We start from the raw sequence: 7562 nt of genomic DNA, 5'->3' as shown, positions 1-7562 counted from the left end.
CATCCAAAAAAACATCTAGGCAATATACTGTGGCTGCGCGGAGAGCAACAAAATGATCAGAGGACTTAAAAATCACAAATACAAAAATAGATTGAAAGAATATGAATTGACAACACTGGAAACAAGAAGATGCACAGGAGATCTGATACAAGCATACAAATTGATTCTACCAAGAAAGAAGAAACACCGTTTACCAGATTTTTTCAATTGAAGAATAGAATAGGATTACGAGGCCACAGATACAAGCTCTCCAAAAAAATAGAAAGTGCCGTCAAGCAAAGATTCTTAAGCTGTAGAGTGATAAACACCTGGATGAGAGGGTCTCCACGGAATTAATCAACAGTTTCAAGATCAAGCTCGGAAAGTTAGGATATTATGACAATTATCTTGCAGTGGTTTTCACACAGACTCTAATCTACTGAACCACTTTAAACCCTGTTATGTTATGTTATGTTAACTGATAATAATCAAACTGGCTGAGTTTCAGTTCAATGTAAACTTGAATTGTTTTAACATTGCAGCATTGTAACACATTACTAACTATTGAAATCATCTGTTAACTCATAAAACAGAAAATCATTATGTAGCAAAGTTATTCAAAGATAAATAAATTTTAAAATAAATGAAAAACATAAAAATAAAAACGGATATAGCAATATAATAAAACTTAAAAAAATACAAAAAATATAAAAAAGGTAAAATAAAAATGTAACAGAAACTCTATCTGAAACTTGACAAGTAAAAAATGAAAAAAAAATTCAAGTAAGAAAAGAAGAGGTTGAATATTTTCAGATAGTCAAAAGTTTTTGAAAAATTAAAAGCAAATATAAATGAATTTAAAATGTAGTTAAAAAATCATCAAATTCCCATCACTAATTCAAAGTTCAGATTTTTATTTTAGAGTGGGTAAAATTCTTGGCAAAAAAAAAGAAAAGAGTAACAATTTTAATATTAAGCAAACAAAAAGTACTTAGCCTTTTTTATTCACTTTCCCAAATGAATATCATAAAGAAAATGAAATTAAATGAAAATAAATCAATTAAAATTAAATAATTTTTTTTGCTTTCTATATATCATATCAGAATAAAATTGAGCCAACTTTATCAAAGAACATACCAGCTAGACTGGCTGGCACAAGATAGATGGCAACCAGTAATTTAATTTTAAATAGGATCAATTAGATATTAGGACATTAGTTGAAATTGGCATTGGTTTCAAATTAAAACATTAATTATAAATCAGCCAAGATTAAGATTAAAAGTTATTCTTAAACGAAACTAAACAATTTTAAAATATAAAAAAAAGGAAACGATAAAATAACTTTCATACCATTACAATAAAAATATTAAAAAATTAATGTTGAACAAATTTGTTATCATATTAAAATTAATTATTTCAATAGACAAGAGGTAACTAAATAAATTTTAAATTACTCAAAGCAAAGCCCTTGTTTGTAAGAAGTTAATTAATGAAAAATAAAATAAATAAATATGCATCTATCATTAATTTAATTTTTGCAAAAGATATAATGAATTTTAAAAGCAACCAAAAATTTATCTTTTGAGGATGGTACCAAACATTTTCAAGAAGTATTTTCTTGACGAATTTCTTGTTGGGCAGCCATTCATCCCAGATTAACATACTGGTATATCTCAAACCAAAAAACTCTGAAAATTTATCATCGTTTTGGTTTACTTTAGCGCAGTTAATGTCGGAGTGCAGATGATTGGTCATACTGAAACTATCAATCAAACCAACTTAAAATGAAACTTTATTCTCGAAGATCACTATAGCAACTGATCATTTGGTGTTGGGACTTATGCCGCCAACATGGATCATTATAAAAAGACTATGAATAAGAGAAAGTGAATGCAAGCTTTTCGTAACAAATATATAACTTTGTTATAGTTACACATACCAACCCACATACGCATATACTTATAATACCATGTGAGATGCCATATAAAATACCATGTAAAAGTGATAAGTAATTTTTTTTAAATCTTTGGCAAAATAAATTTTATTAAATCGCTACGAACATATTAAAAGAATAAACTTGGTATACATAATTATAAGGACGGGACATACTAATAAAGAATATTACTAAAATATAACTTCTAAAATTATTTTATTGTCATTTATAATTAAAAAGTATAAAACAAAGAAAGAATATAATATTACATTGTAATAAGAAAAGAAAAACGTAAACTACAAAACATTTCAAATCCTAAAGGCTTAAAGGTCCATCACACTCTTCCTAGGCTCAGAGGAATAAACGACACACAAACATTGTATATAAAAACATGCCAAACGACACATCACACACGAAGCATGTGAGGCGGGAATTTTTTATCACATGCCAATCTGCACGCACTGCGAAACAGCACCAGGCAATGGCAGATCTAAGGAAAGCAGTGCCCCTCAGTTTTTTTTAAATCGAAGTCCTAAAAGTCCTAAAAGGACTTTTTTACGTAGAAAATCGAGAAAATCGACCATAATTGTACGTGAGATTCAAGCAAAAAACGTCGTCATTCACATTACCACAAATATTGGCTTCTCCGTGAATATTTTAGTCGCCTTCGTTGAAATTTAAACACTTTATAAATTTTGCCCCCACCTCCCGTCAAAGTTGTCTAGATCTGCACTGGCACCAGGCGATCTAAACTACAAGGCCATCCCACCACCCCTAGCAATTGAATAAAATTTATTTAGTAAAAAATCTTAAAATCATTACGAAACTCTTTTACATTGTATGCATATGGTATCGACAAAGCTGGTGGTTCGTAAATCGTTGACAAAATGCGGGAATTATGCAAATAGATATGACATGGCCCTGGTGCAAGTTAATTGTAATCACAATAATAACAAAAGAAAACCTTACGGATTACTCAAACTACCGTACAATAGCATTCATTCAACATGCACTCAAAATCTTACAAAGAGTAAAAAGAATAATAACAGAAAACATGAGTGAAAATTTCTGGCGATCTTAGAAAAAATTATGCTAAGAATGGAATGTAATGACACTGGTGGAATTGTAATACTGGGAAGAAAAATTAAAAATCTAAGATTTGCTAAGGATATAAATTCACTGGCGGAAACCGAGAAAAACTAACTGCAAAACTTTATGAAAGCGGAAAAAGATATGTACTAATGATTGATAAATAAAAAACAAAATTTATGGGAGAATACACCCAAGCTGACATTAGGTTGGATGGAAGTTTAGAAATCAAACGAAGAATTGGCATCGCAGCAAGCACGCATGCTACACTGAGCGAAATGAGGAAAAGCACAAAATATCACTGCAGAACAAACTAAAGTTAGTTGATTCATGTGTAATGTCAACATATTGTATGCATGTGAAGCCTGGACCTCGAAGAAAGAAGACAAAAGAAGACTAGATTTATCTGAGATGGACAGAAAGAAAAATAAACATAAGTATAAGAGTTCAAATTAATAAGATGAAGACGATAACGACGAGAGTATTAGAAAGAAAAATTAGTTTTTTGGACACATCTGTCTGATGAAAGATGACAGGGTAATAAAAGGGATTGTGTTTGTCAGAACAGAAAGAAAAAGGCAAGCCGAGTTAGGGTTTTTTTTTTTTTTTTTTGTTTACGTTTAGCGTGATGGCGGCACGTTTTCTCGGTGGTTTTGTAATTTGGGTGGATTCTTGATTTTTGTTTCTGAACAAGTGAGTTCTCTTCTTTTTTACTATGACTATTTTTTTTCTATATCTTTCTACATCTTTTTTTTTAACTTGTAAATATTATTATGTCTTACTCTAGACTTCTAGAGACTTTCTCTTAAGCCTCTCTAATACTCCTTTGTCTCCGACGAGAGTAGTTCGGCGGCAAATTTTTTACTTTAATCTTAGGTCTAATAATAACAATAAAAATAATAAATCTAACTCTAACAAAAAAATAAATATAGTTAGTAACCATAATTATATTAATAATAATAATGCTAATAGCAAGTATAATATGAATAATAATAATTTTATTAAATCCCACTCTAATGTAATTAATACTAATAAGAATAATTATTCTAACTCTATTAGTTTAAATAATATAACTAGATTTAAAAGTACCAATTTCCAACCTACCTCTACATTTTCACTGTTTAATATTAACATAAGATCAATTAATAAAAAATCGCTCTATATCCATCAAATAATCTCTTCCTCCTTACCTGATTTTTTTACTTTTACTAAAACTTGGCACGAGGACTCTAACTCTCCCTCTCTTATTCTTGCTACTCCTGATGGTTACAGCTTCCTTGAACTCTCTAGACGTCCAAAAAATCTTCTATCATCTTCTCATTCTTCTTATGGGGGTATCTGTCTGTTTTATAAATCTCTATTTACTGCTTCCATTAATACTTCCTTTCATTTTTCTTCTTTTGAATGTCTTGCTGTATCTCTTAAGTCTTCTTCTCTATCTTTTTATATTGCTGTAATCTATCGCCCTCCTTCTTCTCTCACTTTATTTTTAGATGAATTCTACCCACTCGCTGAATCTCTCTACTCTTTTTCTATTCCTTTTTACATCTCTGGTGATTTCAACTTGCACTTCAATAATTTATCATGTTCTTACACTCGTAGATTTAATGATATTTTGTCTCTTTTTAACTTAACTCAATATTGTTCTTTTCCTACCCATACTTCTGGTAACACTATTGATTTTATTATAGCTTCATCTTTTTCTAAGCCTATTAATATCTCTGCTAGCTCTGTTCCTTATTCTGATCACGTTCTTATTGAATCTGTTTTTCATTAGATTTTCTTCCTTCAAATTCATCTATGTCTATTTCTAAAAGATGCTGGTCTACTCTTAATAAAGTATTTTTCTTCAATCTCTTACTGAAACTATTTTTGATACTATCTTATTTTCTGATGTTGATGATTTTGCCTGTGCTTTTAATATCTACATTACTTCTATTCTTGATAAGCTTATTCCTCTTAAATCTTTTACTTATAGGCTCTATTCTCGTAAGGCTCCTTGGTTTGATTATGCTTGTGTAGTAGCCAAGAAAAGTCTTAGAAGACTGGAGAAAGCCTATAGGTTAAATCCATCTAACTTTCTTTATTCTATCTATGAATCTGAATTGATTAATTATAAATATCTACTATTCTCTAAACACTCTACTTTTCTTAGAAATTCTATAACATCTGCTTCAACATCTAAAAATAGGTGGTCTGTTCTATCTAAACTTCTACATAAAAAATCTTCTCACTCATCTTTTTCTGCTCAACAGTTTCATGACTTTTTTGTAAATAAAATTACTTCTTTAAGAACATCTAATTCTAATTTTTCTTCTCATAACTTTACTAAACTTACTACTGAATCTTTCTCTGTATTTACTCCAATAAATCTTTTAGAACTAACTAAAATTATTAATTCTATGTCGTCTATAACCTGTTCTCTAGATCTACTTCCTTCTAATTTACTTAAAGAATTTTCTTCAATATTTTATCCAATCATTCTCAAATTAGTTAATTTATCTCTTTCCACCTCTAAATTTCCTACTTCTTATAAGAATTCTATTGTTATTCCTATTCTTAAAAACTCATCCCTAGATCCTACCTCTTTATCTAATTATAGACCTGTAACTTATATTACTTTCATTTCTAAAATAATAGAAAAAGTTGTTTTTAATCAACTGTCATCCTATTTAGACTTTAACTCTTTGCGACCTGTATCTCAATCTGGTTTCAGACCTGCACACAGTACTGAAACTTCTTTACTTAAAATACACAATGATATCCTTCTCTCTAGTGACAATAGTAATCTTACTCTTTTTCTTGCTCTTGACTTTTCCTCAGCTTTTGATACTGTTGACCATACTATTCTCTTGAGACTGCTGCATCTTTCTTTTAATATTACTGATTCTTGTCTATCTTGGTTTTCTTCTTATCTCTGTAATCGTTTTTCTTCTGTTGTTCTCAATAATTCTACTTCTAACTCCTCTACTCTTACTTTCGGGGTACCTCAGGGTTCTATCCTTGGCCCTCTTCTATTTATACTCTATACTTCTGAACTACTTCGTATTATTAATAACTTTTCTTTCTCTAGTCAACTATATGCTGATGATTCTTACATTTATACTTTTTTTCCTCCATCTAATCTCAATAGTGTTCTTCATAATTTATCTCTATGTCTTTCTTCAATTATCGCTTGGTCTGACTCTATGTGTCTTAAACTTAATCCTTCTAAGTTTGGATTAATTTGTTTTAATAAATCTAAACACTCTATTACTATTCCTCCTATCTTACCTGATTCTAAAACTCATGATGTCTCTCATAAGTTTCGTAGTCTAGGTTTTATCTTTGATTCTACTATGTCTCTCTCTTCTCAGATTAATAGTGTTGCTAGAAGCTCTTACTTTCATCAACGTAGAATAAAAAAACTTTTGCCTTTTCTTGATGATCCTACTCTTCTCCTTCTTGTTACTTCGTTAGTCTTATCTAGGATTGATTATTGTAACTCGCTCTACTATGGTCTTCCTGACTCTATACTCTATCCTTTAAGTAAAGCTTTTAACTCTGCTGCTCGTCTAGTTGCACGTGCCCCTTTCTTTTCTCATATATCTCCATATCTGGTTCTCTTGCACTGGCTACCTATAAAATATAGAATAATTTTTAAAATTTGCACGTTCATGTATAAGTCTCAATCTAAATTATTTCCTAAGTATTTATCAGATATATTAATTGAACCTAAACGCCCCGGTTTACGATCGTCTTCTTCTCGCTTTTTCTTAACTCGTGTTAAACACTCTTTTGCCAAATCTGCTTTTGCTTTTTCCGGTCCTTTTCTCTGGAACTCTCTACCTACTTCTCTGACTACTTCTCCATCACTTGCGAAGTTCAGAGCGGATCTCAGGACCCATCTGTTTTCAAAATTCATTGAGGAGCGCTGTTGAACATCGCGGAAATAGCGCTTTATAAGCTAATTGATTGATTGATTGAGGGTTTCTGGAAAAAAGATAATGCTATCGGCCTTGACGGTAAGCATTATAACTTTGAGCAGCCGATAATAAAAATAATATTAATTACGTCATTTTATATAGCGCCATGGTAAGCGACTGAGGCGCGTTATTATTAAAACGAACACAAAGTGTATAAATACACGTGAATCAAAGCATCACACACTTTTGCATGCTACGTTCGACTCCTGACACTGCATCAACAAGGCATGCACTTTAACCATCAAACCATCGCATGATCACGTCACCCAATGCACAAAAGCGCGCCGTAATAATTTTAAACTTTAACAGTGAATAGCATACAATAGATTAACGAGCGTTTAAATTTTAACTTTATATATGTTGCACATAATAGAGGGTTATGAAAAATTAAAATAACTAAGAAGTAAAAAGAAAAAAAAGTAAAGGTAGTAGAGATCTTTGGTTTCCAGAAATTAAATGCTGCGAGCAGTGGCGGATTCATAGGGAGGGGGGGGCGATCGCTCCCCTACCGAAAAAAAGAAGAAAAAGAAATAGGGAAAAAACTTAAATAAGAGACAAATTTTATTTTAAAGAAATCAAATTTGATAAGTAACGTG

Source organism: Helobdella robusta (genome assembly GCF_000326865.2).
Source record: "Helobdella robusta unplaced genomic scaffold HELROscaffold_69, whole genome shotgun sequence".
In the NCBI taxonomy this organism is placed as follows: Eukaryota; Metazoa; Annelida; class Clitellata; order Rhynchobdellida; family Glossiphoniidae; genus Helobdella; species Helobdella robusta.
Note: the sequence above shows the minus strand (reverse complement) of the source record.